Source organism: Oryctolagus cuniculus, chromosome X (genome assembly GCF_964237555.1).
Source record: "Oryctolagus cuniculus chromosome X, mOryCun1.1, whole genome shotgun sequence".
Taxonomy (NCBI): Eukaryota; Metazoa; Chordata; class Mammalia; order Lagomorpha; family Leporidae; genus Oryctolagus; species Oryctolagus cuniculus.
This window is the reverse complement of record NC_091453.1, coordinates 99,536,473-99,547,669: the sequence shown is the minus strand read 5'-3', so window position 1 is coordinate 99,547,669 and position 11,197 is coordinate 99,536,473.

Below are 11,197 nucleotides of genomic sequence, written 5' to 3'. Positions count from 1 at the left end.
AGAGGTTAAGTACATAGTTGGATATTTTAGGCATGGTAAGGCCCAGAGCTGCAGTTTTTGGTGGGTTTAGCAAAATGCTTATCACAAATATCTATTTTTATCTATTGGTTTTTCTTGGGCTTAAGAGGATCTGAGAAGGCAAACTGGGAAATGCATGACTCTTTCTCAAAGAATATTAAAGTCAGTAAATCATAGCTGATTGACTGATGTAATCCCAGTCAAGGAAAACATGGTAGACAATGATAATCTGGACACTGAAAGATAAAACTGATACCCTGAATTCAATATGGATGCTTAATTATTGGAAGGGAGGTCTGGTTCTGAACTTGGTCTTGACTATTACTAGATTTCTCCTGAAACTATTGTGCCAATACCATGGAAACTGTCTCTTAAAGTATTGAATATATTCTTTGAAAAATATTATTCACAACATTTCTCTAACAGAGTGAATAATATTACACAGAAAGGATATCTCTGACTACCAATTATAATAAAATTTTATTGCTTACAATTTAAATAAAGTAACAGCAAATGGGAACTTTGAATTTCCTAGATTTTCAGGGGATGGGGCTGTGACTTATTTTTATTTGGGTAGGACTTTATTGTTTTGGGGATCAACATTCATGCTCTGCAACCAGAGGCAAGGCAACAGTCAAGACAATGGTGCCTAGAAAAATAGGTACTTGGATTATCACTTATGGAGACTGACCTCCAAATTTCCTGGAAGATTGAGAGGGTCAAGAAAACCAATTGAGAGAATAGGTTTAGTAAACCTAGTGAGGCCATAAGAATACCCAGGGAGAGGAGTATTAGAAAATTCCATCCTGATTTAGAGCATATGCCTATAAGTCATGGTCTTTTAGTTAAACCAAATTCTTCACCTATTCAGTTCTTGTACACACTGAGCTGAATAAATATGCAGAACAACATACCCCTACAAACACATGACCTTAAATCTAAAGTATCCCCTCAATACTGCCCCAGAATTATCTTATTTTTCTAGTCATTTCACCCTCCCATCTGCCAACATTATTATTTTATAATTTTATTCTATGTCCAAACTTTAGCACCTCCTTCCACATCTCAGCCCTCATATGATGCCCTTGTTTCCTTTTCACTCAATACAGAGGCCATCAGAAAAGAATTTTCCAAAATGTCCACATCTATCAGTCAGCATATCAATATCTGAAGCCATGCATTCTTCTTTTCTATTGCAATAAGTCAATAAGTTTAATCACAATTAAGGTCAATCTATTCACCTGTGCATTAGATAGCAACCCATCTTGTCTACTCAAAAGCATTATTTTTCAACACTTTCCCCCTTTTACTATATTTCCCATTGTCCCTTCCTACTGAATCATTTCCATTTATTGTATATAGAAAAGCAACTTTCTCTGGACCACATCTACTGCCCCACTTCTATCCTTATTCTTAACAATTATAATCCTCAAAGAGTTTTCTATAGCAACTATCACCAATTCTTTTTTACTCATTCTTTCTTGAGTTTACTCGAATCAGACTTCTACCCAGTCAATTCATTGACTGGCTAATTTCAACAGTTCTTTGTCCTTATCCTTCTTGATGTGTCAGCAGCATTTTGTTTGTGCATCACCACTTTCATCTAGAATCACTTTTTTTTTTTTAATTAGTTTCCAAGATACCATAATAACTTGGTTTTCCTGATACCTCACTGACCATTCCAGGACATTTTTTTTCTCATTCTATCTCTTCACTACATCTTATTATCATGGAATGTCACAGGGCTCAATCCTTGGGTTGTTTCTTTATATTCACTTTCTGTATGATCTAATCTATTTTCATATTTTCAAATCCTATCTACATAGTGTTAATTCTCAAAATTCAGTCTTTTTAAAACTCCTCTCCTGAATTCACTACTCAAATATCTAGCATCCCTATGTGTATAACTAATACACAACTCAAACTTAACGTATTCAATACTTGATTCCTGATGTTCACTTCAACAAATGACTTTCAACACCAGTATTCCCCTTATCACTGTACTATTTATCTATTTTTGCATTAAAGTATTATATAGTTAACAAACATATTATTTGACAATTCCTGTTGTTCAGGAGTTGGCCTATCTGGATCTTCTATTTCTAGAGTCTTTCAAGGAACTACAATTAAGATGTAATCAAGGTTTTGAATTTCATTTGAAAGCTCAATGAGAGAATTATTCACTTCCAAATTCATGTTGTTGTTAACAGGATTCAGATCTTTGCAGGCTATCTGCCAGAAGCCAATCTGTTTTTTGTCACAGTCACCTCTCATTATGGAAATGCTTATTTTATCAAATGTTATTGTAGAAGGAATTTCCCATCGTATTTGTCCTTGTGTAACCTTTAGACGCAATTCACTGATCCCTCCTACTCTCACAATGAGACAATTACAAAAAAGTGTGAATACTATTAGGTCTGAAATGTTTGAGGATATCTTAGAATCCATCCACCATACTCAGTTAATGGCCAATCCATTCAAGTCCCTGTAACATCATTCTTGGCTCCTCAAATCCAATCAGTCCACAGATTTTGCCAGCTCTACTTGCACACTATGCAGTATCCAACCAGATCTTAATATCTCTACTCATACCACTCCAGTGAGAGAAATCATTATCTCTTGTGTATTACATCAATAGCTCCCTCACTGTTTTGCTTCATCTACCTTTATTTTCCCCATATATGGTCTATTCTCCATATACTAGCCATAGCTGCACACTTAAAAGATAAGTCAGCTCAGAATCCTTCTTTCCTCAATTTTTCCAATGGCTTCTTTTTTATTTTTTAAAAGATTTTCTTTGAGAGTTAGAGTTACAGACAGAGAGAGAGAGACAGAGGGAGAGATCTTCCATCTGCTGGTTCACTCCCCAAATGGCTGAAGTGGCTGGAGCTTGGCTGATCTGAAGCCAGGAGCCAGGAGCTTTTTCTGGGTCTCCTACATGGGTATGGGGGCCAAGCACTTGGGTCAGCTTCCACTGCTCTCCCAGGCCACAGCAGAGATCTGGATTGGAAGAGGAGCACCTGGGACTAGAGCCTGCACCCATATGAGATGCCGATGCTGCAGGCGGAGGCTCAGCCCACTACACCACAGAGCCAGCCTCAATGGCTTTTAATTTCACTAGACACAACCTTCAAATTTCATACAGTAATATATAGGGCCCTACATAATCTAAGCTCCTGACCGTCTTTGAAAGCATTTCCTATATCATTTTTCTTTGTTCATTCCACACCAAATTTCACTGTTTATTTAACACACCAGGTATATTATTTTCTCAGGGTTTTTCTGGATGCTATTTCTGCTAGAAACACTCTTTCTATATATAAGTACATGGCTCCTTTCATCAACTAGTTTAAAGTTTTAATCAAATGATACTTTTCATGTAGGCCAATCCCAGTCTCCTAATTATCATTGTAAACTAGTACTCCTCTCTACCTCAGCACTCCCAATCCCTTACACTATATGTTTCCCCACAGGACTTATTACTTCGTAACATACTATATAAAATTCTTATTTACTATGTTTACTATCTGCTCTCCCAAATAATGTATGTACAAAAAGGTTAGCAACATTATTCTGCTTTATTTGTGAATATATCTCCTATCCTAAGAACAGTCTCTGGCACAGGTAGGTGTCTAATAAACACTTGAAGGTGATCTGATCCCAGTTTAATTTCTCTGCTTTTCATTTTATCCAATTATTTTCTGTTTCCAATGTTTATTTCAGTTATTTTCTCCTCCTCAAATCTTGGCTCTAATGAATTAATGTATCAATTTCACAAATGTTACCCATTCCCTTGGCTTATACATTATAATCCATTTGGATGCATGGAAAATCTTCTTCCAACCAATTGTTGCAGCTTTCTGGTTCTCTTCAAAGAACTGAGACAGGATAACATGATGTGCTTTAGTGGGCAGATGTAAGGCAATTCCCTCTATGAGCTATATAGATAACCAGATATGCAGAAGTCACATAATTAGAAAAACACATGAAACTAACTTATCCAGCAAGCTATTTTCATGTCAAAGTATGACTAGCCATCTTAGGGAAAACAAAATATTTAACCAACATTCTCTACCTTTATGGTCTTTACAAAAATGAAAAGAACCAACACATACCCCTCAGCATCATCAGCATTTGTACCAGGGACAACTCAAGGCTCTAGAGTGGCTACTTAACCAAGAACTAGCTGTTTTGTGAGTATGTAGCTCAGCAGATTAAACCTCTGCTTGCAATGCTGGCAGCCCACATTGGGGTGTCAGCTTTGAGTCCTGGCAGCTCTGCTTTATATCCTGCTTCAGGCTAATGCACCTAGGAAAACAGTGGAAGATGACATAAATACTTGAGGCCCTGCTACCCACATGGGATACCTACATGGAGTTCCTAGCTCCTGGCTTCATTCTGGCCCAGGCCTGACCACTGACACCATTTGGGTGTGAAACAGAGGACAAAAGATTTCTTTCTCTCTCTGTGTCTCTCCATGTCTCTGTGTTGTTCTTTCAAATAAATAAATAAATCTGTCTATGTAAAATAACTAGCTGGAGCAATATTTTACCCAAGAAATGTGGAGAAATCTATTAGATAAAAGATAGATCTGCAGCAAATTGTATCTGTTTAATTTATGAAGGCTTCAAACTCTTGCAGAAAGAGTTTTCCTTTAATGACTGAACTCCTGGAGAAATAGTCTGGGCCGTCTGAATATCCACATACACCAGGGACTCTAAAGGAGCAGCAGCAGCAACAGCAGTATGAATCAAACCAACACCAGGTTGATTAAACAGCATTATCTTAGCTTATTTATACATGCAGGTGAGTGGCAGTACAGTTAGAAGGCTAGAATTTGCTGCAGTTTGTATGTGGGCACTGAATAACTGTGACTAAAGTGAGCTTCACAACTGTAAATCAATTTACTCCTACACTTCCCACATAATTTCCCCAAATATAAACAGTAAATATATCTTTTTTATTTTAAGAAGAGACACATCTAGGACCAGTGCTTAGGCTCCTGTACCCACGTGGGAGATCTGGAATAAGCTCCTGGCTCCTGGCTTAAGCATGGCCTTCCTCTGGCCATTGTGCCCATTTTTGGAGTAACCAACAAATGGAAGATCTCTCTCTGTCTCTCCCTCTCTCTCTGTAGCTCTGCCACTCAAATAAATAGCTATATATTTTTAAAAAGGAAAAGACATATCAGAAAGTTATAGAGTTTCTTGTGATTCAAGTTATAAAGTTGAACAACACAAATGAAAAACATCTTACTTGACATCTTTTAGGAATATGATAGAATACTGAAAAATGGGGCGGGCATGTTGAATTCATCAGTTCACCAAACTCAGGTACAAATAATCTCAAGGCAAATAAATTAAATTATTTCCTCAAAGGGGTTATGCTCATTGTTTGTGATGGCACTCCAAACACAAGTTCCTTTAAATTGCAAACCTTTTGTTTTCGAAGTTCTACATATTGTATTTATCAAACTACAAAAAAGATGTACTGCTTAATTTCTTAATTACAGCTATGATAACTGATAGCCTTAATACTTGCGTTATTTCCAAAGAATTACAAACTCAAGCATGATACCCCCAATATGATATTTATATCCTACACAACATTAAGCAGGAAAGGAGAAAAGCAAATCAAAATGACCTCGTCCAATTTTCCATTCTCTGAATCTTATTTTTTATTCTTTCCCTACACAGTAGTTATCTTTGCATCTAAAGACAAAGAAGTAGAGGAAAAGAGTTCTGGTGGCAGAATTAATGAGAGGGAGAGAGAGAGAGAGAGAGAGAGAGAGAGAAAGAGAAAGAGAAAGAGAAAGAGAAAGAGAAAGAGAAAGAGAAAGAGAAAGAGAGAGAAGGGGCCCTGTGGAATAGTTTGTGGTTACATTGACATTGAAAAATATAAAGTGAAACCTCACTCTCACCTTATCTTAGAACTCTGTCAAATATTACCATACTGCCTATTGCATAATAAAGATAGTTGATAGAGCATCATACTAAGAGATACAGACATTAAAATGGTAATAAGTAAACATGATAATTATATAGTATGGCAAATAATATAAAAAATGATGCAATAAAATATAATGCAAGTAAGCTCATTTAGATTCAGTGTTTTGGAAAATCTGTCAGGAGAAAAGGCATGAAGGAGGAATATGAACCAGACACAGTGGTAGCATGGGTAATGGTGTATTTAGGTCATCTTTACATGCAATGTGATATCATTTCCATGAAAGTATTGACTAACTCTAAGTGCAATAGTTACCAGGGATATTTTAATGACATTTTATCAATGGGGCAAATGCTTATTCAGACAGGCTGCTTATTCAGAAACATAGCTAGAGGCTAGTGTTGTGGTGCAGCAGGTGTAGCAGCTGCTGGCATCTCATATATGAGGATCAGTTCAAGTCCCCACTACTCCAACTCTCACCCAGCTTTCTGCTTATGTGTATCTGGGAAACAGCAGAAAATAGTCCAAGTGGAAGAGTCCAGTGGAGCTCTGGACTCCTGGCTTTGACTTGGCTCAGTCCTGGCCATTGGAGACTCAATCAGTAGATTGAAAATTCTCTATGTTTCTCTCTCTCTCTCTCTCTCTCTCTCTCTCCTCTCTCTCCCTTCCTCCCTCCCCCCCCCGTTTCTGTCAATGTCTTTCAAATAAATAAATAAAAGCCTTTAAAGAAGAAACAGCAAGTGATGGGATGTAATTAGGCTCTTAGGTGAGGACAGCTACCAGTACATCATTCTATCTTAAGAAAGAAAGAAAGAAGAAAACATATAAGAAGAAGGTATGTAATTTCTATTGGATCAAACCACTCCTTGTATTCTGTATATTAAGCCTATGACAGAAGCTTTGTGTTTTCAGTATCAAATTTACCACCAGTATCCCCTACCAGCTTCAAGAAAAACTCTTTATCTTGCTGACCTAGGGGAATAATACAAGCTTTACCACATAATGGTCGTCAATGTCTATGGTTCTCTGCAGAAGTCCTGTAAAGGGGCTGGCTTGATGTCTATTAGTGGGAGAACAGAGTTAAAACCAGGAAAAATAGGCTACAGAAAATCTTTTTACTTATTAGCAATCTGGATTTCATTTCTTAGGGAGGTATCTTCAGAAAAGATATTGAGGCCCACATCAAATATCTAATCTGATATTTTTTTTCTTCAGTGTCACTCTTTTATCTATACTTAGTGCCTTAGGCACAAAAAAATTCTCTAGCCCAAATGTTAGAGAATTAATTATAATTATGCTAATATATAATTGTTTACCCTCACCCTCAGGACTCACAGTCAATTTGTGCATTTTTTTAATGTAGCCTAAGTGTTTTTTTTTTTAGTTTGTTTGTTTTTTAAATTTTTTCAACTTTTATTTAATAAATATAAATTTCCAAAGTACAACTTTTGAATCATAGCAGCTTTTCCCCCCATAACTTCCCTCCCACCCGCAACCATCCCATTTCCTACTCCCTCTCCCATCCCATTCTTCATTAAAATTCATTTTCAATTATCTTTATATACAGAAAATCAACTTAGTATATACTAAGTAAAAATTTCAAAAGACTGTCCCCACACAGACACACAAAGTATAGAGTACTGTTTGAGTAGTAGTTTTACTGTTAATTCACATAGTACAACACATTAAGGACAGAGATGCTACATGGGGAGTAAGTGCACAGTGACACCCGTTGTTGATTTTTTTTATTTTTTTATTTTTTAACTTTTATTTAATGAATATAAATTTCCAAAGTACGGCTTATGGATTACAATGGCTTCCCCCCCCCCATAATGTCCCTCCCACCCGCAACCTTCCCCTCTCCCACTCCCTCTCCCCTTCCATTCACATGAGGATTCATTTTCGATTCTCTTTATATACAGAAGATCAGTTTAGCATACATTAAGTAAAGATTTCAACAGTTTGCTCCCACACAGAAACATAAAGTGAAAAATAATAGATGATTTTTTAAATGATGATGAAATCAGATCAGACCTATTGTCATGTTTAATCCCAGTGAGAGTCAAGTTGGGAGTTGATAATTTCTTCTTTTTTTTTTTTTTACAGAAGATCAGTTTAGTATACATTAAGTAAAGATTTCAACAGTTTGCACCCCCATAGAAACACAAAGTGAAATATACTGTTAGAGTACTAGTTATAGCATTAAGTCTCAATGTACAGCACACTAAGGACAAAGATCCTACATGAGGAGTAAGTGCACAGTGACTCCTGTTGTTGACTTTACAAATTGACACTCCTGTTTATGGCATCAGTAATCTCCCTATGCACCAGTCATGAGTTTCCAAGGCTATGGAAGCCGCTTGAGTTCTCCGACTCTTATCTTGTTTAGACAAGGTCATAGTCAAAGTGGAGGTTGTGCATTTTTTAATCTGGAGTTGATTTCATTTTTAGGCTTATAATCTCCTTATGGATACACTTAAGATTAGTGGCATTAAGAATATTCAAGCAGATTAACTTCCTTCCTCCAAAGAGACACTGAGATAACAAAGATATATATATATATATATATATATGTGTGTGTGTGTGTGTGTGTGTGTGTAAGAAGTCTAGGCTCCTGCACTGTGGCTTAGAGGGTTGAGCTGTCACCCATATGCAATGCCAGCATCCCATATGGGTGCTGATTTGAGTCCTGGCCGCTATGCTTCCAATCCATCTCTCTGCTAATGCATCTGGTAAAGCAGAAGAGGATTGCCCAAGTCCTTGGGCCCCTGTACCCTTGGAAGATCCAGGAGAAGCTTCAGGCTCTAACCCTGGCCATTGCAGCCATTTGGGGAGTGATTCAACCGATGGAAGATTCCCTCTCTCTCTTTCTCTTTCTCTGTAACTCAGCCTTTCAAATAAATCTTTAAAAAAGAAGTCTAAAAAATAGGTAAGTGTGGGGAGCAACTGAGACTAGACTAAATTACTGGAACTAAGACTAATTCTATGCATCTGATCTCCCACAATATGGCGCTGAGCAACAACAAACAACTTCTACACAGCTGCCTTGCCAATTTGACTGATAAGCTGCAGGAGCTGATCCTGCTCCTGATTGGAGGAGAGCAGCGTGCTCGGCATGTGGGCAGCAGAGTTGGGATTGGTGGAAGAGGACTATAAAGGAGGAGAGAGACAACATGCACCGGGGAACATCTGAGGAACATCTAAGCAACCCCTGAGAGAGCCAGCCGGTGGTGTGCTGCTCCTCTGCGGAAGCGGGGAAAGCGGCGGTGTTGCCGCCCCTCCGTGGATGCGGGGGGGCTGGCAGCTAACCTGGGATGGCGTCGTTAGTCCACGAGTGGGGGGCCAGCAGCAAACCCGGGAAGGGCCGGGCAAAGAGAACAGCGCAGGGTCCAGTGTCATTCCTCCGTGAATGGGGGAGCGACAGGTAAGAAGCTAAAATACTCATATTAACATTAAAACAAGAAGAGATTCCAATGAAAATATGGAAAAATTCCCAGCATTTTGCATACACATTGTGTGCCCTTCCCTCTGTTCGGCATAATGTAGATCTGCAGGGAGGCATTCCCCCATAATGAGGCTCCCCCTTTGCAATGGAAACAAAAGAGGGAACCATGGTACCAATATCTGGCTTCTACAGGGGCTACTATGGTGGCTTTTATGGGGGTTATGTGAGAGGTTGGTTTCTGTCCCACTTGCTGATGGGACTCGTAAAAAATTTTGGAAACTGTTAAAAACAGAGAAAAGCATTACATTAGAGTTGCTATTCTACAGACAGGTACCATGAGGAGCTAAAGATCAGAAAAGACTGACAAGTCCTAGATCCTTCTGTTGGGATACAGGATGAAGGTCTTCCCCTGCACAAAGCCAGTACAAAAGGCTGAGAATGGTGATGCTTCGTTCAAATGCACAAATCCTAGCAAAAACATATAAAAAATAGGGACACACCATCCAATCAAAGAAATTACATAAAACTATAGAAATTAAGCCAAAATAAATATAAAACTATGAACATCATAAAATGAATTATAATAGCTATCATGAAAAGGTTTAGTAAGCAATAAGGGAACATATAGACAAAGTAAAATGATACATGTACAAAATGAGAATATCAATAAAGAGATGAAAAGACTGTTTAAGAAAAATCCTAGATAAATTTTGGAGTTGAAAAATACAATAACAAAACCAAAAATTTCATCACAGGGGTCCAGTAGCTGACTTTGTTAGGGAAAAGAATACGCAATCTTGAAAAAAGACCACTTGAAATCATTTGGTCAGAGTAGTAAAAAAAAAAAAAAAAAAGAATAAAGAAAAGCAAAGAGAGCTTAAGGGATATATGGTGTACTTTAAAGCAGAAATTACTAAAATTATATTCAGAGTGAGAGAGAGAAAACAAAAAAGACAAAAAGAGAAAAGAATAGAAAGCTATTTGAATGATAGGTAAAATCTCCCCAAAATTTCAGTTGGTGTACACTAACGAGTATGTAAGTGAATGGAAAGACACAAAACACATTTTAGGTTTACACTTAAAATGGTTAAGATGGAAAATTTTATCTTACATGATTTCTTTTCCACAATTATATAAACAAAGAAACTACTCAATAAAGTATAACTAAAAATAGAACAATTGAACTCCGGAAATGCATTACCAATACTGTGCAGTGAAGGTATTCTAGAACCAGCATTCTAGAACTTGTGCAGTTATGGCTAAGATATCTGAATAATGATAAGAATTCAAGTTGTGCTTACTAAAATAAGCCAGTCCCCAAAAGATAATTTTTTATAATATTTCCCCACAATTTGTAGTGGTTAATATAGAATACAAAAAAATATCAATGAAAAGAGCATCTTATGATTTGATTATGGCTTTTAGCTTTGTCAATATTCCTGTGGAACAGGAGCCTGCCTATATTTTTAACTTGTTGCTGGTGGGTTAAGCCTGTGATTACAAAGTAAATTCAAATTATATTTTGCAAAAATTGAAATAAAAAATGAAGATGGATGGGTCTTGAGGGAGGGAGAGTAGAAGGGAGGGAAGAATGGTTATCTTCTTAGCATTGAATGTATGAAATATATGAAATTTGTTCCTTTATATTAATAAAACTTAAAAATTATTTTTAAAAGATACAGGATGATAAAAAAAGAATTGGAGTTGGCCTGTACAGACCATAATTAGTAAGACAGTAAGTATGTGTATTATAGTATTGCCATTTTGGAACACTGAGTTTTGTTCCTG